This window comes from Toxorhynchites rutilus, chromosome 2 (genome assembly GCF_029784135.1).
Source record: "Toxorhynchites rutilus septentrionalis strain SRP chromosome 2, ASM2978413v1, whole genome shotgun sequence".
Lineage (NCBI taxonomy): Eukaryota > Metazoa > Arthropoda > Insecta > Diptera > Culicidae > Toxorhynchites > Toxorhynchites rutilus.
This window is the reverse complement of record NC_073745.1, coordinates 113653677-113677222: the sequence shown is the minus strand read 5'-3', so window position 1 is coordinate 113677222 and position 23546 is coordinate 113653677. Positions and strand designations below refer to the sequence as shown.

General features: G+C 38.3%; 1 protein-coding gene across 7 annotated transcripts in view; it reads left to right on the top strand.

Moving 5' to 3' along the window:
• Positions 1–10165: 10165 nt before the first annotated feature.
• Positions 10166–23546, top strand: part of LOC129764405 (bestrophin-4-like) — a 65418-nt gene continuing 52037 nt past the window's right edge. For 3 of the 7 annotated variants that reach the window (XM_055763453.1, XM_055763445.1, XM_055763446.1), the window contains exon 1: positions 10166–10598. The gene's annotated coding sequence lies outside the window, so the exon portion shown is untranslated. The remainder of the gene's footprint in view (positions 10599–23546) is intronic. The other 4 variants (XM_055763447.1, XM_055763448.1, XM_055763452.1 and 1 more) reach the window with 4 other exon arrangements.

Below are 23546 nucleotides of genomic sequence, written 5' to 3'. Positions count from 1 at the left end.
ATTGTTCATCAACAGCTAGCATCAAAACGCAACTTGGTAAATCAGTTGGTACCCTACTACAAGTATATTCCGGATCCGGTTTTGGAAAATAGCTGCTACAAGTTGTACTGGGATCGCGAGATCATTACGGATGTCCGAATACCAGCTAATCGCCCTGATATTGTGGTCTACGATAAAAATAAGAAAGAAGTGCTGATAATAGACATTGCAATACCGTTAGACCACAATCTACAATCTACGTTTGCTACCAAGATAACCAAGTATCACGACTTGGCAGAAGAACTAAAACAAATGTGGCATTTGAAAGGCATCCGTATTATACCAGTAGTGATCTCTGCTACTGGTTTGGTTCCACACTCTCTCACGCAGTCATTGGAGGAGCTGCAAGTAACAGAGCAGCTTGCGGTTATGCAGAAAGCGGTGATTCTTGGAACGTGTAACATAGTGCGACGGTTCCTGAATCACCATAATTAGAATACGATGATTGTGCAGACACTATTATAAAAAGAAAAAAAGATACCACAGAGCCTAATCCCCCTTTGGCATTTATGAAGCCCGGGGGTAGGTGAATATTCCAGCTCAATGCTGAGAAGTGCCATAACTCTAAATAATAATAATAATAATAGTAATAGTAATAGTAATAGTAATAGTAATAGTAATAGTAATATTAATAGTAATAGTAATAGTAATAGTAATAGTAATAGTAATAGTAATAGTAATAGTAATAGTAATAGTAATAGTAATAGTAATAGTAATAGTAATAGTAATAGTAATAGTAATAGTAATAGTAATAGTAATAGTAATAGTAATAGTAATAGTAATAGTAATAGTAATAGTAATAGTAATAGTAATAGTAATAGTAATAGTAATTATCAAGTTCAACTATAGTATCATTTATGAGAGGTCGTAGAGTTCTCTGCATCTCTTTTAAGTAAATGTTGAACTAACATTCCTTCCTCTTCTTTAGCAGTTGCAAGGACGTGGCCAGGACAATTCTCAACTGTTGGAGAAAACATGCTTTCATCTAAGAAGTATTACCAATCATCAGCAACGGATGGAGGCTAGTTTTTAACTTAACAGTTCTGAATTTGTACCACCTACGATATTGTGCGACTTGCTCAATGCTAATGCTAATGCTAATTTTGTTATATCTCGTTATATCTCGAGAACAACTAGTCTTAGGATAATAGTACTGTTTCTCATACAGAATTGCGTGTGAAATCATTTTTATGAAGTATTTTAATTTCAGAAATTTAAAAAAAATGGGTGGGTTATATCTATTACATAACCGCAAGGTTGAAGTGGGACTACCTTAGCTTAGCAATCATTTGTTTGTATTGATTGAATTTTTGATTGAATGAAACAATTTCCGAATTCAATTGACTTCAATATATTTGTGAGTAAAATGATTGTATAATGCCATGTAAGGTGAATTAATGCATTGTGATATATTATGTTCTTCGTTACAAGTTTATTTAATGACAGTTCTTTTACGTTCGGTATGATGCCTAGGACAAAATATGTGAACGGAAGAATTATCGAATGATTATTTTATTTTACGTTTCCTTCTGAAGATTGCATCTCTCAAGTGTATGTACTTCTAGAACAGCGAATTTGCTTGATTTGATAAACTCCAGACACTCAGTTTCAATTTTGACATGTGCGTCGAACGCATATTGTTTAATCAATAGGCATTGTCACAGCAAATAGTTATCAACATTTTGCCTAATCATCAAATGGTATGCGTAGAAATTCAGTGAGCAGAAGATATGAAGGCATATCCTTCAATGCAATCTTGAATAACCGAGCCAAAGCATTGTGTTCGTACCCGCTTTCGTAATCCGTGTTAGAAAAACACTTTTCGGAGTGCAAAAAAGTACCCCCGGCTTGCATGAATCAACAACTTCAACTTCTACTTTTGACGTGGGACTACGTCTAACTGGAATATATGGGGGGTAAAATGAAAACCTAAACACAGAACAAGCAGGAAAAAATGAAAGATTCTGAATGCTTATAACTCGAACATTTCTTACTGGATCGGAAAGATGTTTGCATCAATTGATAGGGAATATTTCTACGCGTCTATTGCAATTAATAAAATGATATTTTTCATTAGATAAAAAATTGAATAACTGTAAAATGTTAAGCGTTATCTAAACGCCCTAACTGCCTCGTTTCCATTGGCCCGATTTACGGTTTCCCCAACACAGACATCGAAACTAAGCAGCCTTGGGTAAATCGACATTGCAAATACATGAAAGTAGGGGGGCTTTTGTTTTCACTGAAATGTGTTTCCAAACACAGACTTCAAAACCAAGCCGCTTTGAAGAAATTGGCATTGCAAACATATGAAAGTAGGGGGAGTTTTTGTTCCCACCGAAATGTGTTCCCTAACAGAGATTTCAAAACCAAAGTGCCTGAATGAAATCGGCAGTGCAAATTCATGCAAGTCGGGGGCATTTTTGTTCGGACTGAAATGCGTTTCTCTAACGCAGACTTCAGAATCCAGGTGTCTGGGAAAATTGGCATTACAAATTCATGCAGGTCGTGGGTATTTTTGCTCTGACTGAAATGTGTTTACCTAACACAGACTTCAAATACAAGGATTCTGGGGAAATCGGCTTTGCAAATAAATGCAAACTGCGAGTACTTTTGTACTCGCTTGCCTATGTACAGACTAGAATATGTTTCCCTAACACGGTCTTCTAAACTTAGGAACCTGGAAAAATCGAGCAGACACTAGAAGTGAAAGAACTTTCAGGTTTGAAGCAAATTCGCGGTTGGAGAAGTACGTACACTTGAGAGATGCAAAATTCAAAGGGAAATTTAAAATAAAATAATCGTTTGATTATTCTTCCGTTCACATATTTTGTCCTAGGCATCATACCAGACGTAAAAGGGCTGTCATTTAATTTACTTGTAACGAAGAACGTAATCTATCACAATGCATGAATTGACCTTACATGTTCAATCTTTTTATTACAGAGCAAATATATTCAATTCAATTGAATTCGGAAATTGTTTTATTCAATCAAGAATTTAATTAATACAAACAAGTGATTGCTAAGCTAAGGTGTCCCACGTCAACCTTGCGGTTATATCATAGATATAACCCACAAATTTTTTATACTATAGATGATTTATACTTGAAAGTTCATTCACCTCTAGTGTCTGCACGATTTTTTCAGGTTCCTATGTTTAGGAGAACGTTTTAAGGAAACATTTTCTAGTTTGCACAAAGGCAAGCGAGTACGAGAGTTTTCGCAATTTGCATTTGTTTGCAAGGCCGATCTTGGTTCTGAAGTCTGTGTTAGGGAATCATATTTCAGTAGGAACAAAATTACCCCCGACCTGCATGTATTTGCGATGCCAATTTCCCTACGCTCCATGGATTTGAAGTCTGTGTTAGGGAAACACACTCAGTCGGAACAAAAATACCACCAAATTTCATGTGTTTGTAATGCCGATATCCCCAAGGCTGCTTGTTTTTGATGTCTGTGTTAGGGAACCCGTAAATCGGGCCAATCAAAACGGGGCAGTTGGGACGTTTAGATAACACTTAACAGTTATTTAATTGTTTATCTAATGGAAAATAACATTTTATTAATGGCGATAGAAGCGTAGAAATATTCCCTATCAATTGATGCAAAAATCTTTCCGATCCAGTAAAAAATGCTTGAGTTATAAGCATTCGAAATCTTTCATTTTTTCCAGCATGTTCTGTGTTTAGGTTTTCATTTTACCCCTCATATACTCCAGTTAGACGTAGTCCCACGTCAAAAAATTAATTTCAGAAAGTTAATTTTCCAAAAGTGCATGACAAACTGGATTGTTTCTATCAACTAAATGAAAGCTCTCCAACCACTCTACAATTCCTTCCTTGACACCACACTGTTATCCTTCTTGTTATCTTCCGCTAATTTGAATGTTCCACAACAGAATTTTATGCAAAATTTCCTCAAATGTAAGCAATTGAATTGTGATAAGCAGCGTACTTCTCGAATTAAAGTCAATTTAAGGGTAAAAACCGATCTCGAGGAAAAGTTCAATAATTCTTTCGTAGTTGAGATTTGACCATGAGCGTGGAAGATTTTCTATGACCCTCTATCACCTAAATATTCCGGATCAGCAGTGACCGATCGTATTCCGAAGTGGGCAAAGAACTACACTTGACAAAAAATATAAATAGAGAAGCAAAATGCGTCATCGAAAATTTTGAATGATTTTTGAAAAGCTATAACTCTGTTATAAAATGCATTCGTCAAAGCCACAACCTTGTATAAAATATTTTCAAGTTTGCGGTGGGCATGTTTGACCATCGATTTGTTATGCGTTCATTATTTCATGAAATATTCCTAATTCAAAATTAAAGGATAATTTTTCATTCGATAGAGAATACCTCTGTATTAAATAGTTCTACTGAAACTTTCTATGAACCAAATGGAAGCGAAACAACCCGGTTGATTGCATTGTTATTGGGCATTTATTTTTAAAAACTATAGAAACTTTGAAAGCGAACAAAAACGGCTTTATCTTTTCTTACAATGTCTTTTGTCTACAACGCATATACACATCAAACTAAAAATATGTACGTACGATATCCCTGAACTGGAAATTTGTAGCTTGAATGCTGTATTCTTTTTATCTTCATGTCATCATTTATATGGAAGCTACAGGTGTTTCAAAATCCCTTAAAAATTTCGACCCTTTACTCCCTTGATAAAAAAAAAATCCATGCATATAAAACTGTTCTGTTCGTTTTTGTGCGCTTCAAAAGCTCGAAAAGCTCGGCACTGAATACATATTATGATACAATATGCAATCCACTTCAAAGATTGTTGTTGCTACTGCCAATGCCTCAGGAACCTTTAAGATTTCCAGATTGTATGAGCACACTTCTAAAATTATGCTTTGAACGTAAATTAATTTTCTAGTATTGAATATGTATACAGTAAAACCTGTTTTTGCGCGGTTTTTTTTGCGATTTCTTTTTGTGCGATTTTCTTTTCTTGTGCGGTTTTTTTTGTGCGATTTTTTTTGTGCGGTATATGAATTGAAGCAAAATTGACGAAGTCATCGTCCATTTAGTGTTTTCGATGGTTTATATGCATTTCAGTGCGAAAAAAGCATACTTGCGTCTCAATTATCCACTTCTGAAAACATTCCCCTCCTCTCATCAAATGCTCTAAGTTTTTCTAAGTTTTTGCATGACATGATTCCTAACAGCAACACGTTTCGACATGCAACTAAAAGCACAAAACAGCCACGTGCAACCGAAGAGGCAAACTGTCCCATCGCAAAGCAGGGAAACAAAAGGAAATTGAACGGTGAACGGCGTGGATTTGAATTATTTTCTTGGAGGAAACTTTTTTTATGCGGTCCCTATCCACCGCACAAAAAAAGGTTTGTACAAAATGTGTACCGAACACGATATTTTAAAGCTGCTGTTGAAGTTTTGCACGATTTTTTTTATGCGACTTTTTTTGTGCGATCCCTACCCCCCGCACAAAAAAAGGTTTACCTGTATGTGATGGCAGCACATTTCTTTGAAAGTGTTTAAAAAACGTGAACTAAAATTGTATTTGATAATGATTTTGAATCCATTTATTTTTATTCGATTGGGATTGCTCAAGATCAATCTTTTGAATTGCATGATTTATATTCGAATGCGAACCGTATTCGTCTGCTACTCATTTCTCTGTCATAAAACCTCAATGTGCTACAGCGTGGCAGGGTACAGCTAGTGAAATTTAGAACAAAATAAACTTAAGTGGGGATCCAGGTCTAAATAATCGAAAAAATATAATTTTTGTTTTTTACATTTTTGGGAAGCTTATGCCCTCAGAAAAGTTGTACTAAAAGGAATTTTCGATGTATGATTTCGTTGAAAAATTACAGCAAAAGTATGAGGTCCCCTCAAGGGATACCGTATTGCTGTACGAATTTTCAAGCGCGTTTTTCTCGAAACCATGTTTTTTCAACTGGTAGTCTCGATATCTCAGGATCTACTCGACCCAATTTGCTGATTTTTTTTTATCAGCATGTAAAAATGGATTATCTAAAGCGTTACATAGCCTTTTTTTGATATCTTATTTTTTCGATTTTTTATGAGCTTCTGAACAGCGATTTTGCATGAAAAATAACTCATTTTTAACAAAAATGACCGCCATTTTGGAATTTTCCGAATTTTCAAAAAACCTCTATGTAACGCTTTAGGTATTGTCCTAAAGTTTCAAAATATTAATTGGATTTTCTTCTAGGACACCTCAGAACCGATACCACCAGAATGGTACCGATTTTCAGAGAGTATTTAATGAATAAAGGGTGTGTCACATCAAATTGCATTACGGAAAAAACGCTGTAGAAATTTAATTTTTAAGAATTATATCTTCAGCTTTCGCTTATAATCAGATAAGAGTGTATAGATCACGTTGGCCATGCTTCACTGTCAATTTTTCGTAAATTTGGAAAAATGTCGTCGAACGAAAAAGAGCGTCGTGAATTAATCCTGTGCACTCATTTCGAGAATCCGAGTTGTCACATCGGGACATCGGTAAGAAGCTGGGAATCGTTCAATCCACGGTCAGCAGAGTACTAAAACGATACTTCGAGAACCTAACCATCGACCGGAAGGTGAAGAACGGCAAAAATGGATGCTCCGTCAGTGAAAAAGATCACAAGCCCGTAGTTAAGCAGTTTAGACGTGATCTGAGAAGTTCGGTCCGGGATGTCGCCAATAAGCTGAATTTGTCAAGTTCATTCGTCCAGCGGACCAAGCAGCGGGAGGGCCTGGGTACATACAAGGTTCAGAAGGCTCCTAACCGCGACGAAAGGCAAAACATGGTGGGGAAGACGCGAGCCCGGAAGCTGTACACCGAAATGCTGACGAAGCCGCATTGCCTGGTAATGGACGACGAAACCTACGTCAAAGCGGACGTTCGTCAGCTGCCGGGCCTGTTGTTCTTCTCCGCAGAGGACAAATTCAGCGATCCGGAGGAGATTCGCAAGCAGAAACTATCCAAGTTTGCCAAAAAGTACATGGTGTGGCAAACGATCTGCTCTTGTGGAAAGCGGAGCGCCCCCTTCGTGATGACCGGCACGGTAAACGGGCAAGTTTACCTTAAGGAGTGCCTACAGAAGCGCTTACTACCACTATTGAAGCAGCACGAGGGCCCGACCATCTTCTAGCCGGATCTCGCTTCGTGCCACTATTCAAAGGACGTGTTGGAGTGGTACGAAGCCAACGGGGTCACCTTCGTGCCATAGGAAATGAACCCGCCCAACGTGCCGAAGCTTCGCCCAATAGAGAAATATTGGGCGATTATGAAGCAGGCCCTCCGGAAGAACCCAAAAGTTGTCAAATCGGAGGCGGACTTCAAGAGAAAATGGATTTCTGTAAAAAAAAAACTACAACCTGACGTTGTACAGAACCTTATGGACGGGGTAAAGAGGAAGGTGCGAGCATACGGGCTTGGGCTCGAAGTATGAATAAAAAGAAAATGCCAAAAGTTGTTTAATAGTTTTTATTTTACTGTCTAAAATTTTCAAAAGGATCGGTCTACTGGGCGAATTTCTACAGCGTTTTTTCCGTGATGCAATTTGATGTGACACACCCTTTATTAGGATATTTAGTTTAAAGGAAATGTGAAGAAATTATATGCAAGTTTATGTATGTGTTTTTTCACAATGGAGTAAAGTGAACGGCAAAACACTCATTTGTCAATTTGGCTTCGTTGGGTCCCTAATGCATATTTCGGAATATAATTTCTATTGCTAAGAAGAAATGGAAAGTCTCGTCATTCACTATGCAGATGGGAGAGTTGTTAGCTCTAACTCGTAAATATGAAAAAAGAAATGGTTGATACCATCCAGGTTGTGTTTTGTTGACAACCAATTGTTACACTGCTGACATGTTCTTTCCCGCTGACTTATTTTGATGATATAAAAACCTATATGGAACAACGATTTTTGTTCTGTTCTGTCGAGGAAAGTTTTCGCTTCATCGACGGTGTACTCATAGTCGAATTCAATATTAATGTCATTCACATTATCACTAAAATTAGATGAAGCTGAAATTTGATATGATGTCGATGCTGCTTCACTGTCCATCAATTTCTGGGCTGAACATTCTTCCCGCCGCTTTGATAGCAAGTCCATCAATCCAACAAGATGTTCTTGTGTATCGGCTGTATGCGAAGCATTCGGTACCACGGTCATGTATTGCGAAAGTGTCACGATTTTCAAGTTGTTCCTGAATTACAATGGAGTTGAGCGCCGTTGTTTTGCACGAACCAACGATAAAAGATTTTCCAGATTTCTTGGACGAGTTATTATGGATATCATTATTATATTATAGATATGGGTATTCTATACCTGCATCTTGTCTTAGGTTGCAACTGTTTCTAACCATAAGGCCTTGTTCTCACTGCAGCGGGGTGTCAGCGTGGCTTGGGCGGGGCGTGTGACGCTTCCGATTAGTCGTGTGTATTCTTACCGATGTGTTCACACCAGGCTGACGTGTCGTCAGCATGGTTTTGACGTGAGGCTGGCATGCAAACGAAAACACTTCACGCCGGCGATATTTGTACTTCTCCGCTTCTCTCTAGCATATGTTTGTTTGTAGTAGTGACATAATTTAAAATTCATTGTTTCTTTTTTATTTTTTACGTTTTTCACCCTCCGAGTTTTTAGCCGGATACGTCCAACGATGTTGGAATATTGAAAAATAAACCAATTTTAATTCTTTCATTCAAAAACACACATTGACAATTTTCATAGAACACGCCGAAGACACGCCACTGGCACGGTGCAATGTGAGTGAGTTAAAATATCGTGGCGAAAAGTAAACACGCCCCACTCACGCCACGTTGACTCCCCGCTGCAGTGAGAACATGCCTTAACTGAGCGTAGCCATTCTCGGTGCACAAAGAAGAATAGGAGAAAGTCGTCACGCTGCTTAATTTTCGATACGAGTCTATTGGCGATCTAACGTACAAATCTACACCTAGGCGACGCTGCGGTGAAAGTGATGATGGTTTTAAATTTTGCAATGTGAGTTTATGGAAGGCTTGTAGTTATTTCCATAAATCGCAATGTTATAGTCATAAAAGATTATTTGATTGCGATTAGTTTGTAAGAAATTTTGCAATTATCCATAGTATCAATAACCGGTATGCATTATCAAACATAAAATTTTCGAAGATTATCTATGACTTTGGTCAAATCGCGTGTTGAAACCATCGTAAATATACAAAACTCCAACTTTCTTACCATATACTGACGACATTCAATGGCTGAAATGAATCTAAATTGAAATAAAATGAATAATCACCACCGAATCTTGCTTTTCAGTGCGTAAAATAAACCAACACCCTCACTTTTGTGGTTCTGAGCTCTAATGTAGATGTCGCACGAGCTGATTCAGCTTTGCGTAAATTCGTCAATATACGATGAACAAAAAAAAAGAAAATATTAAACAAAAGTACAATTGTGGCATACATATCCTATAATAGTATAAGGAAAATTAAGATTGGTCCCATCCATCAATATTTTACATTGTTCCGAAAGTTGAACATGACGTTGAACATAATGTTTGAATGTTTATTCTCATTTCGTTTTCTTCTGAAGATATTTTTGAATAATCTACTGTTCTTTAAAAACTCATTACGCCATGAATATAGTTATGACTTAAGGCTGATTTAGACGATGCCAGTCAGCGCTCTAGTTGAAGTATCCAGTGAATAGAGAACAGACACTCTGTTCAAGTAAGAGGCCAATTACTTGTTCGAGGCCAAGTGACTTGAACAGAGTGTCTGTTCTCTGTTCACTGGATACTTCAACTAGAGCGCTGACTGGCATCGTCTAAATCAGCCTTTAGTGTAGATATAAATGACACATGACAATCACTCATTGGCAGACCACTCTTCGGAACTCAGTTATTTTTGTTTGTTTTCATGGCTTGTTCGGCTTCAAACACACGTGCGCTAAAACGTAAACAACCACAACCGGCTCCAACACAAATGCAACTGTGCAACTATCAACAGAGAATAACAGAAAAAGAGCAAGAGCGAACGAGTGAGTGAGCGATTATATCCGCGGGAGAGTGCAAACGAATGCATGAATGGGAAATGTGTACGCACTCAGCCGCAGAGCCCGTTCCGTTGCAATGCGGCTTTCAGTCTATGGGAGTTGTTCGCGGAAATCGGTGGGTATTCCCGTGGAATGCCAACTTTTGATTGTGGTAGCAAAAGGGGTGATATCAAATACACTACACAACTGTAAATGTTGTCATTTAGATCTGCTGAAACATAGCGTTAGTAATTACTCTCTACAAGTTACATCAAGCTTTTTGTGCCGCATTGTTATTTGTTGCAGGAATTGAGCACTATTGCGTGTGTTGTGATTGATTAAGAAATCGACGAAACAGGATGGGAGATCAAAGTGTCCGTAAGCGATAAAAAAAGGAAAGCAGTGCAGTGTTTTTGGAAGATATTTTACCAAACTTATACATCCACATATACCGGGGTGTAATGGAACGTGTGCGTGTGAGTCGGTCTACCGTAAAGTGAGCCGTGAGCTGTGATCAAAAATACACACAGGTACGCGAAGCATAATTTGCAATACGATCGTCAACATAACAAACAGGGTAATAACATATTAACGACTAATCGAATGCACAATCGGAGGTACATTGATACATCTACCAAAGTTTTGGGTTGACATGAAGCAAACATACTCTTTAGCAGATCAGCAGAGCCGAATGCAATTATGAATTGTTAAAATTTAAATGAATGTTATTACTTGATGTTCTTTAAATACATGAAACATGTAGTACTCAACCAGTTTTTTATGAGTTACCTCATATTCTCACTAAAACCTTTTCATTAATTTTCGATGCCGTAATTCTATGGATGCCGAATTTTTCACAACATCAAAGATGCTGTATCAAAAATGAGTTGCGTTCAGCCAGCCATTAGGAGGAGCTCGAAGCTACTCATTTAACAGCTGATCCATGTTTTATTCGCGTCACTACCTTCATTCCGTCATCAAGACATGAATGATGTCACGCTGGAATTTCCAAATTGACGAAAGACTTTCTTTTTTTTCGCATTGTCTGACGATGTGCTATTCACAAATTGCATGATATATTGTTGTGAGTGATAAAGATCCAAAAAAAAAGCTATAAATGTACGCATATCGTATGTTTCTAGTAGAAATTGTGGTGGAAAGAAAATTTACCGTAAATATGAACTGTTCAATCCGAGGAAATGATAAAAAATTCATTATGGGGGGCCGTTATAGGACGTGAGAAGATATAACAACAATCATCAATTTGTGTTATTACGAGACAAGGAATTCTCGTTTCCGAAAATGAACATTTAGTTAATTTAAAGTGTGATTTTAGTCTCTAGCAACTGTTGAATGAAAAAAAACATTCCTGTTGAAACCATTTGCGAAATTTTACACAGGTGCATCCTGCGTCGGATCTTGACGGGGATGAAAAGCGGATATATTTCAAGCGCAAAAGAGGTAGTTATATATGTTGACCCCGGTCAACCGGCCATATCGACCGCATGGCCAATTTGCTTTGGAAAGAAGACAACGTTGTATGTGTTCATCCGATTAACAAGATGTAATCTGGTACGACCGTCTGAAAACCTGCGAAACTATCAAAAGTGACCGTTACCGGAAACAATTGATCGTATTGAACTGTGCTCTGCTCCGAAAACGAGCGGAATAACGTATGCATTTAAAAAAAAAGCAAATGAAAAAGCGACGATAAAAAACTACAAATGATAATTCAATGCACTAAGCTTTTTTTGAATGCTACATTTATTAAGCCGTCTAAAATACTGATTCGACGCCCTGCCGATCAGTCTTTCACCGGAACCTTAGCCATGATTGATGAGAAGTAAATATCAGCATATTCTTCAGATCTTTTGTGACTCTGGCGATCAGTGGGTTCTCTGTTTGACCACAAAATTATTGGAGAAGATCATCCGTATATATTTCGCCTAGCAATTTTCTATCGCTTGCAGCTGGAAAACATTTGGAGGGTTGACGAACTCCGGTACAACGTCTATCTTCAGCCGCTCTTTCTGGGTGATTGCCTACTGCTGAGACACGGTTGGTCTAGACTGACAATTTCGCCTAAAAATGTCCATTTTAGCCATGTACTTGTCCTTGCTCTGGGTCTCCCTCTTCAGCGTCTGCTACACTTAACGGTTGCGCAGCACTGTCGGACGATCAGAGCCAGACTTCCTTTTGATGCCCTCGTCATTCTCCTGACATGATGACAATGTTCCGTCACACCGAGCAAGACCACTTAGGGACCCGGTTGAGCTACTCAATCGGGATCAAGTGCCGCCTTTGGCTTATTCACCAGACTGTTTTTTTACTTTCGATTGCCAACTATTTTCATCGATGGGACACGTATTCACTGAGCAGCATTCAATTCTTACGAGAATAGCTTGACGTGAAAATGCGCAACGAGCGAAATTTCGAAAAATGCCAGAAAGATGGAAAAAAATGGGCAGCTTAGCCATTAATTAGAATAAAATATTATAATCAAATCAGTTTAAATACCGTTCTGTCACCTATTCCGAACAGTCTCAAATTCCGAACACTTCATTTTTAAATTGTAATTTACTAATTTTTTATATCATAAATAATAGAATAATGAAAACACAGACATTCTTTGAGGTATAGGCTTCATTTTGACATCATTTACAGGTATCGATACAGACTATAATTTATAATATTAGACATTTGCAAAAAAGTGACAGTAAAAACCAATGATAAAATGTTTGCGTTAACAAATTCCGTAAAAAACAAGCATCATTCATTTTTCAGTTTTTATAGTTGTTTCAACTATTTTGATTGTTGTTTTCATGTTAAATGTTAAAGAATGTATGAACCTACAATAAATGGGTGGAAAAAATGATATTTTATGCAAAAATCTTCATTAAAATTAATATTAAAGTAGTGTTCGGTATATGAATCAAGTTTCTACGCATGATTCAAATTCCGAACACTTCATTTTCAAATATAAATTTACCGAACTTTTATGTTATAAATAATTGAATAATCAAAACCCTGAAATTGTTTGGGTTATACCCTTCATTTTAACATCATTTACAGGTATCGATACAGACTATAATTTATAATATTAGACATTTGCAAAAAAGTGACAGTCAAAACCAATGATAAAATGTTTGAGTTAGCAAATTCTGTAAAAAACAAGCATCGGTAATTTTTCAGTTTTTTTTTAGTTTTTTCAACTATTTTGTTTGTTGTTTTCATGTTAAGGGCTAGAAATGGTAAGAATATACAATCAATGGATGAAATAAAATGATATTTTATGCAGAAATCTTAATTAAAATTAGTGAACACTTCATTTTTAAATGTGAATTTACTAAACTTCAATGTTATAACTAATTCAATATTCAAAACCCTATCATTCTTTAGTTTATAGATTTTATTTTAATATCATTTACAGGTATCGATACCGATATAGCGCCCTTGGTCCCGAAACCATGTAAACTATAAGAAACAAATACAATCAATAATTACTAAAGCAAAGTCAAATTTTTTTGCAATCATAACGTTTTTCCAAAAAAGACTAGCTAATTGACTTCAATTTGATATTTCGGTTATATGAATCGGTCCAGTAGTATATGACTTATTTCAAGAAGAAATGTAATCGTTCAACGTTAAGGTGTAATTTAAGTGGCTATTACCTGTACAGTGGGGTAAAAATTGTGATTTTTGATGATTTTGCTTGAATTTCCACCAGAAAATGTGTATATCGATATTGCAGCCAAATTAAGAAAGATAGAAGTTGGGTGTTGAAAAACAAATTGTAGAGCGGTTAGAGAGCTTTAATTTAATTGATAGAAACAATCTAGTTTAATATCAATTTTTAGGATGAAATTAATAATAACAAATTAAAATTATTAACTTTCAAGTTTTTCACTTCCAAAATGTTATTAAAATCCACTAATTTAGATGTTCCTGTTGCATTCTGAGAATGCATACTTGAGTGAAAAACTTTACAGTTCGTTCATCACGGTAGCAGATAGAATCGAGGTTGCCCAGGGCGAGCATGGTATTTATAGTAGTCTTGCTCTCAAACGACAACATGCATCAACCACTGAACAATCAAGACTGACTGGAATATTGAGCAGGTGCCCATATTCATAAATTTTTGTGATTTCAATAGTTTGCTTTCAAACATTATTTGAGCTATTGAAACAAGTTTTTGGTCAATAAATAACAATTTCACTTGTAGACATTTTATCTTTCGAACAAATTGATTGCAATATCACTTCATTCTGCTGGCAAAGAGATACATCCTGTCAAATGTATACCGAGAAAATGTTCATCATTTTCATCTAAATTTATATTATCGCCTTCAAAATAGGCCGCTTCTGAAGCAATGCACTTTTTCCATCGAACAATCCAGTCATCAAACGAAGAGCTGGTGCATTATAGTGTTGCAAAAACAGGAAGTGGGTTATATCTATGGTATAACCGCAAGGGTGACGTAGGACTATCGTTGATTTAGAGATCATTTGTTTGAAGTTGAATCTAAATCCATTCTGAATGAATGAATAAATGAATATTTGGGGGACTTCGAAAACGAGAGCGTTACGTTGGAGGCACAAGGTTTTATGCATCCAATATAGGATACGAAAAACCTTGTTTTGAAGAATAATCTTCAGAAGCTAACCTGCTAACTGTACTTGATTGACAAATCACAAACCCAAATGTATTATATGGATATTTTATGGATAGAAAACATTAAAATAAACTCTTTCACATGAATGTAATTTTAAATTCCCAGAGGAACTGGCAGATTATTTTCAGTAACGATTAGATATTTCCACATTTTCCTCTATACTGGAAGCCCACCAGTGGTTAATGCTAACTCGATAACCATCTGTTAATAGCACTTGATTGAAACATATTTGGTCACAGTGTTACATGGATAGAAAACATTCAAATAAACTCTTTCCCATGAATGTAATTTTAAATTCCCAGAGGAACTGGCTGATTATTTCCCAGCAATGATTAGATCTTTCCGGAACTTTCTCGATGCTGAATGGCATCCAAACGGAAAGAATTCTGCGCGTGTATGTGTCGATCCTTCGCCGTCCACCTCCTCCAGCACGTTAGGCAACGATGTTGTCTTGTCGATGTCCTCACGAAAAATGAATGTGTCTCACCACCAGAATATCGCTTAAGTATGCTTTTTGTGTGTGATTGAATCGAGAGAAGGTGTGGTTTACGATGGCAATTTGGAAGGCAAACTAGAGGGGAATGAACTCTCTGAGCTCGGAACTTTCGGCGACAGAGCAATAATCGATTGCGGGCGCATACAATATTGGATACGGAAATATCCTACTGATGGGGAAGAATAATCTTCTGAAGCTATCCTGTTAATTGCGATTGACTGAAAAATCACCAAACCAAATGTATTTGGTCACAGTGTTACATGGATAGAAAACATTCAAATAAACTCTTTCACATGAATGTATTTTTAAATTCCCAGAGGAACTGGCAGATTATTTTCAGTAACGATTAGATATATGCACATTTTCCTCGATACTGGAAGCCCACCAGTGGTTAATACTAATTCGATAACCACCTGTTAATAGCACTTGATTGAAACCTATTTGGTCACAGTGTTACATGGATAGAAAACATTAAAATAAACTCTTTCACATGAATGTCATTTTAAATTCCCAGAGGAACTGGCAGATTATTTTCAGTAACGATTAGGTATTTCCACATTTTCCTCGATACTGGAAGCCCACCAGTGGTTAATGCTAACTCGATAACCATCTGTTAATAGTACTTGATTGAAACATATTTGATCACAGTGTTACATGGATAGAAAACATTAAAATGAACTCTTTCACATGAATGTATTTTTAAATTCCCAGAGGAACTGGCAGATTATTTTTCGGATCTTTCTCGATGCTGAATGGCATCCAAACGGAAAGAATTCCGCGCGTGTATGTGTGTGTAGCGGCTGCTTCGAGATCTTCCCGGGGAATCGTTTGTGGCATCACTCTCCTCCTGATGGATTCATGTCTAGCCTAAGGTGCACAAACAGGCTCTTGGTGACACCGTTCATCAGCGCTTTCATGATAAACGAAGAGCTTCACCACAACAGCGACAACATGCTCCAATCGCTGTTCAATTAGAACTGAGTGGATTTCCGAGCGGCGCTCGCTTATATACCGATTGTGATTTCAGTGATTTCAATAGCCTGTTTTGAAAGCAATTTTAAGACTATTGAAACAAGTTTTTGGATCAAAAAGTAACAAGTATAGAACGCGTAGACATTTTATCTTTCGAATGAAGTGTTTATCATACCATTTCGTTCAGTTGTTTAGGAGCTATTAACGCTCAAAATCTCGGTCTCCGGCGTAACGCTTTCGTTTTCGAAACTTTGATTTTATACCCCATTATAGAAATGAAAGACGTAGTCCTACATCAAAATTTCTCTCTCAAACGCCTCATAACGCCAAGGTTGGGTCCTTTAGAATAAATTTCGAATAGGATAATCCACATCAAAAATCGTCGAGCGAAAAAAGACGGGTGGGTAATGTTGGGGACATAACCGGAGAGACGTAGGACTACACCAAGGGGTGTCCATTATTCGAATATCATGGAGCACAGATCCCAGAATTACCAATTTTTCATGCACAAAATTAAAGAAAAAAAATTAAAGGATAGAATAAAACCTCAGCACACGACAAATTTTGATTGTTTCGCATTTGCATCTAAACATTCAAACGCGGTGCAAGTGATGTAGGGGTTATTGTTCAGCCGGCAACGAACACACACTTGATGGCAAGCATATCGTAATAGGAATTTACCGTCTGGTATCGTGATATAATTTGGTTTTGCATTCCTCATGAATAACTGTGTGCTACTAGTCAAGTATTTCATTTGATACCCACATTGATGGGGCTTTGAGAAAATATGTAATCCGCCATTTTGTAGCGGCCGCCATCTTGGATTTTCAAGATGAAATATGCAGTTTTATAATGACTGCAGAAATAAAGGTGTTTTCCAAATTTCAGATCAATCGGTCACCAGGAAGGGAGTCAAATTTCAATTAATGTGGTACAGCGCTATAGACAAACATGTTACATACAAACATGTCACAGCTAAATAAAACCGTTTAAAAACTCCAGCATTCAATCAAATCGAGCGCGATTAGCCTCTCCTTCACTCGACGCGATGCTTCCAATGCTTTTAACACACTTCAATAGGCTCTCCTGCTCCATATCGCATAGAAACTCCTGTCTCTTCCTCTTGCGGTATCGCACCGCATACATCCAATGCAAAAGCAGCGATATCTCTTATGCTCAAAATCAATCTCAAGATAGCGTCTTTCCTGCTTGGCGTCCAGTGATAGAATGTGGCCAAGCATGGAATGGAATGGTTTTGTATTATAGAGACTTTAAACTTTTCAGTTCATTCGTCTCTAGCCTTGAGAAATGCCCTTGGAAACTAGTCGGTGTCCACGCAAAGAACGAGACAAAGCACTCACTTTTTTTTCACTTAAATTCTTTTTATTTCTTAATTTGGTTTACATTATAATATAATACTACATTTCAAGTGATCAACCTAGAGTTCTACATCTTTAAGTTGCAATGTCAAGTTCTGTAATGATTTTCATCATACACATTATCCGATTGTTTCATATTCCCATTATAAAATCATGCCTAAACTATTCTAGTTTTTTTTTGTAACCTCTTTTTTATACCTAAATCTAACTTATAAGATACCCTCCCCAATTAATTTTCATTGTCCCAACTTAAACTACTTATCTAACTGGAAATAAATATATCTACCCTAATCCAAAGCCATTACCTTGAAAGATAACGACTAGAAAGTCAGGTAGCATAATCATACAGATTTTGTAAAGGGTGTGTCACATCAAATTGCATCACGGAAAAAACGCTGTAGAAATTTAATTTTTAGGAATTATATCTTCAGCTTTCGCTTATAATCAGATAAGAGTGTATAGATCACGTTGGCCATGCTTCACTATCAATTTTTCGTAAATTTGGAAAAAGAGCGTCGTGAATTAATCCTGTGCACTCATTTCGAGAATCCGGAGTTGTAACATCGGGACATCGGTAAGATGCTGGGAATCGTCCAATCCACGGTCAGCAGAGTACTAAAACGATACTTCGAGAACCTAACCATCGACCAGAAGGTGAAGAACGGCAAAAATGGATGATCCGTCAGTGAAAAAGATCACAAGCGCGTAGTTAAGCAGTTTAGACGTGATCCGAGAAGTTCGGACCGGGATGTCGCCAATAAGCTGAATTTGTCAAGTTCATTCGTCCAGCGGACCAAGCAGCGGGAGGGCCTGCGTACATACAAGGTTCAGAAGGCACCTAACCGCGACGATAGGCAAAACATGGTGGGGAAGACGCGAGCCCGGAAGCTGTACACCGAAATGCTGACGAAGCCGCATTGCCTGGTAATGAACGACGAAACCTACGTCAAAGCGGACTTTCGTCAGCTGCCGGGCCTGTTGTTCTTCTCCGCAGAGGACAAATTCAGCGTTCCGGAGGAGATTCGCAAGCAGAAACTATCCAAGTTTGCCAAAAAGTACATGGTGTGGCAAGCGATCTGCTCTTGCGGAAAGCGGAGTGCCCCCTTCGTGATGACCGGCACGGTAAACGGGCAGGTTTACCTTAAGGAGTGCCTACAGAAGCGCTTACTACCACTATTGAAGCAGCACGAGGGCCCGACCATCTTCTGGCTGATCTCGCTTCGTGCCACTATTCAAAGGACGTGTTGGAGTGGTACGAAGCCAACGGGGTCACCTTCGTGCCAAAGGAAATGAACCCGCCCAACGCGCCGGAGCTTCGCCCAATAGAGAAATATTGTGCGATTATGAAGCAGGCCCTCCGGAAGAACCCAAAAGTTGTCAAATCGGAGGCGGACTTCAAGAGAAAATGGATTTCTGTTCAAAAAAAAAACTACAACCTGACGTTGTACAGAACCTTATGGACGGGGTAAAGAGGAAGGTGCGAGCATACGGGCTTGGGCTCGAAGTATGAATAAAAAGAAAATGCCAAAAGTTGTTTAATAGTTTTTATTTTACTGTCTAAAATTTTCAAAAGGATCGGTCTACTGGGCGAGTTTCTACAGCGTTTTTTCCGTGATGCAATTTGATGTGACACACCCTTTATTATTCCGTGTATTGAGAGAGCGCAACTCTGTTTAAATTTCATACAATTACCATTGATAATTTCATCTAAGGTTTTAATCTCGGCCAGCTGATGTATCTTCGTATCTAGAATCATACGAAGAATTTTGTTTTGTATGCGTTGAAGTTTTAATTTGTGTGTTGGAGCACAGCACTCCCAAACGGGCATCGCATATGCGATAACTGGAAATATTATTTGTTTGTATACTGCAAATTTATTCGTTAGAGATAATCGAGAGTATCTATTGATCAGGGGATACAATAACCTGATTAAAATGTTGCATCTTGTGTCTGTTTTGCCAATGTGTGCTCTGAAGGTAAGCTTTCGATCGAAAGTTAGACCCAGATACACTACTTCTGAAGACCATTCAATGCTATTGCCATTAAGACTGACTGTCATATTTTGAGGAGGAACAAACTTTGGAGTGTTTTTGTGGGGAAACAATATGACTTGTGTCTTTGCTGCATTTATGCATATTTTCCAATTATTGTAATATCCAGACAAAGAGTCTAACCATCTTTGAAGTTTAGATCTTAGTTCTGTGATACTTCTGCCCTTGTAAATGATGGCAGTGTCATCTGCAAATAGTGACAGTTTCCCATCAGATGGGAGTGCGGGAGTATCTGAAGTGTAGATATTGAAAAGAATAGGTCCCAAGATGGATCCTTGAGGAACACCTGCATTCACAATGAATTTCTCTGATGAAATATAGTTTATAGAAACATTGAACGCTCTATCAGAAAGATAATTTTTGATAATTTTTATCAAGTATGTAGGAAAACCAAAGTTCTGAAGCTTGTAAGTGAGACCATTATGCCAAACATTATCAATTGCTTTTTCAACATCAAGAAGTGCCATGGCAGATGATTTTGAAACTGACTTGTTTCGTCTGATTATATTGTATACTCTACGAAGCTGGTGAATTGTAGAGTAACCTTTTCGGAATCCAAACTGCTCATCCAAAAATATATTGTGCTCATCTGCAAAAGCAAGAATGCGCGTTAATATATTTTTTTCGAATACTTTCGAAAATGCTGGGAGAAGGCTAATTGGTCGATAGCTCTTTGAAGAAGAAGGATCTTTTCCGGGTTTTAGTATCGGGATCACTTTTGCCAACTTCCAACTCGAGGGGAAGTAGCCAAGTGATAGACATCTGTTGAATACAGAAGTCATAATTTCATATAAGTTGTTACTACGATGTTTCAACTCAATGTTAAATATACTGTCGAAGCCGGGGGCCTTCATATTCTTCAACGAGCGTATAACCGAGATAACCTCTGCAGTCGAGATGATTTCATTCTCTTGAGGTACAGAATGGATATTGTCAATAGCCCTTACAGTATCATTCGCTGAAGCTTCAAATGGACTTGTAATGTTCTGGCCAAGATTGTGTGAACTAGCGAAATGGTTGCCAATTGCATTAGCCTTTTCGGCAGGTGTTATCAATCGTTCTGAATTGTCAGGTTGAAGAAGAGGAGGAATAGGATTAGACTTGGTCTTGAGAATTTTAGCGAACCTCCAAAATGGCTTGGAGTTGTTCGGAAGTTTACTACTATCTTTTGCGAATTTTTTGTTACGGAGATCAATCATTCTGGCCTGGATAACCTTGGTTAACTGATTATACTGTCGTCTTCTCTCGAATACCAGTACGTTGGTACTGGCTTCGATAGAGGTTCCGAAGTCTAATCAAATGTTTAGTAATTGGATCAATTTGAACAGAGTTACTCACCTGAATCGTTTCTGGGATGTGGTTTTGGCGAGCCTCAATAACTGCAGTTTGAATATAGCTGACTGCTGCTTCGATATCTTCGGGAGATTCAAGAGGCTGATCGAGATCAATATTGTTGTCGATAAGCTGCTGGAATTCCACCCAATTCGCACGATGATAGTCCCGTCTACATTGTGGCCTCCTGACAGCGACATTCGCTCCTAATTCAACCATCACTGGGAAGTGATCCGAACTCAACTCGTTAAGGGCAATAGGATCACCGATGTGGCGATCTATGTTGGTAATGAAGAAATCAATGATGGAATGTACTCCAGAACGAGAAATTCGAGTGGGGGTTGCTGGACTAAGAATCCTGTATTGCCCACACTGTAGATCATCGTTTAGAGTCACTCCATTTTGATTCCTCCTTTGGTTTCCCCAGGACTGATGTCGAGCATTAATATCCCCGCCGATGACGTATTTCGACTGCCTTCGTGTGAGCTTAATGATATCGTTTTTAAGAAGCAATGCCGAGCCATCTCTGATTGACATCTGCTTGGGATAGTAGACCGCAATCACGATAATAGGCCCAATCGATGTTGTGATTTCCGCTCCTATAGCTTCGATGATGTTGAGTTTCAGGCACGGCAAAAGTCGATATCTGATGTTATTTCTGATGGCTAGGGCAACACCTCCTCCACCAGAACTAGTACGATCCATTCTCAATAGACGATAATTCGGAACTCGAAGGTTAACATTCGGTTTAAGATGCGTCTCGGTAATGATAGCTACGTCGATGCTGTTTGTCACTAAGAAGTCAGTGAATTCGATTACCTTACTCTTGAGAGAGCAGGCATTCCAATTAATTAGCCTGAGAGATGACCGATCCACGGTTATATTAAAAATGTAGCATGACTTGCACTTGTTCCTGTTGGTTGCGACAACTTCTAGTCTGTCGATCTAGTTCAAGAAACAGGGTTGCAAATTCTTGTATGCTATAAAGATCCTCACTAGAAGAAGAGTGAGGTGAAGATGTTGGCGTAGGTGGTAAACCAATAGCTGCAACCTTACTATAGCTCGGTTGCTCTTTTTTTGGCTTTTCGCTAGAAGAGGCCGTTTGGGGGCGACCTGTAGGGAGTGGAAGAGGAGAAAGAATGGGTATTTGACGAGAAGTTATTGAAGGAAACTCTTTTTCCGTCAGTTCCGGAACCTTTTTTCGGTTCTGGTGAATTTTATCCGTAGCTTGCTTCCGGATGCGTTTGAAATCCGTACGTTTTGTACAAGCTACGGCTGGTGGCTTAGTGATTTTCGCCACAGTTAACGCACTTGCGAGATTCTTCCTCTGGAAGGCTACAAGCGCTTGTTGGATGGTCAGCAGCACACTTGCCACAACGAGTTTTCATGTGGCAATTTTTTGTTCCGTGACCGAAACCAAGACAATTAGTACATTGAGTGTCGTCTCGATTTTGGGGTTTGTATCGGTCCCATTGTACCGTGATGTTAAAAATGGTCTTGATTTCTCTCAGACGCGTGATGTTGGTCGATCCTTTTTTAATGTGGATCAGATACAAAACATTGGAAAAGCCATTGTCTTGGGATTTGTGTCTTGTCATCCGATGTACAGCCAGCGGTTGTAGACTATGGGATTGCTCGAGTTCCTTTTTGATGTCCTCTGTTTCAATGGCAGGAATACCTCGTAGTACAACCTTAAATGGTTTTTCAGAAGGTATATCATGAGTGTAAAACTCATGATTGTTCTTTTTCAGGTACGTTCCAACGATCTTGTATTCTTCCAAATTGGGACAGGTAATCTTAATCCCTATGCTGCACATTTTGAACACCGGCTGCAATTTCTGGGCCAGTAGCTCGGATCTCAAAGTACCGATGTCCTTTGATGTAGTGAAATAAGGCGGTACTTTCACCTTTTTTTAACTGGTTCCTCTCCAGTGTGGCCATCCAATAAAGCATAGCGGTTTCTTTCTAATATTGACTCCTTGCCGGTATCCGATCGATGTCGTTTGTTGGTTCCTTGTGGTATGCCTGGGTCGGTTGACCGTGTTTTCCTCATTATCGCAGTCCTCAAGGGCAGACAGGTGGTTGATGAATCGCAGGTAGCCAATCTGAAAAGAGAAATAAATAGCTTTTAAAAAACAGGTAGTAAATAGAGCTCCAAACACGTCCGTCTCTGTCGACGGTCGGTGTGGAATGAGGCAAAGCACCATCATCGCTCACTTTATAAAGCCATATAAAGTCCACGCCCGTATCCGTGGTTGCTTGTAATGAATAGCGGTTCGCTGCGGGAGCGCAGACAAAATATATGGGAAAGTAGGGAATTCTTTCTTCCAATTTTTCATCAATTTGAACTTTATATGAGCTGAGAACCCTTTATATGAGCTGAGGTATTTGGAACCAAAATCTATTCATTAATTGAGGAGGTATTAGCGTTCAAAAACTGAACACTTTTTCATACTGAAATATTGAAAGGGCCCCTATATTGAACGGTTAGACGTAGTCCTACGTCAAAAGGGAAACGTGCAGTTGTCCCCAGTACCGGCTAATGTTTCGTTACATATCGTGTTATACTTATTTTT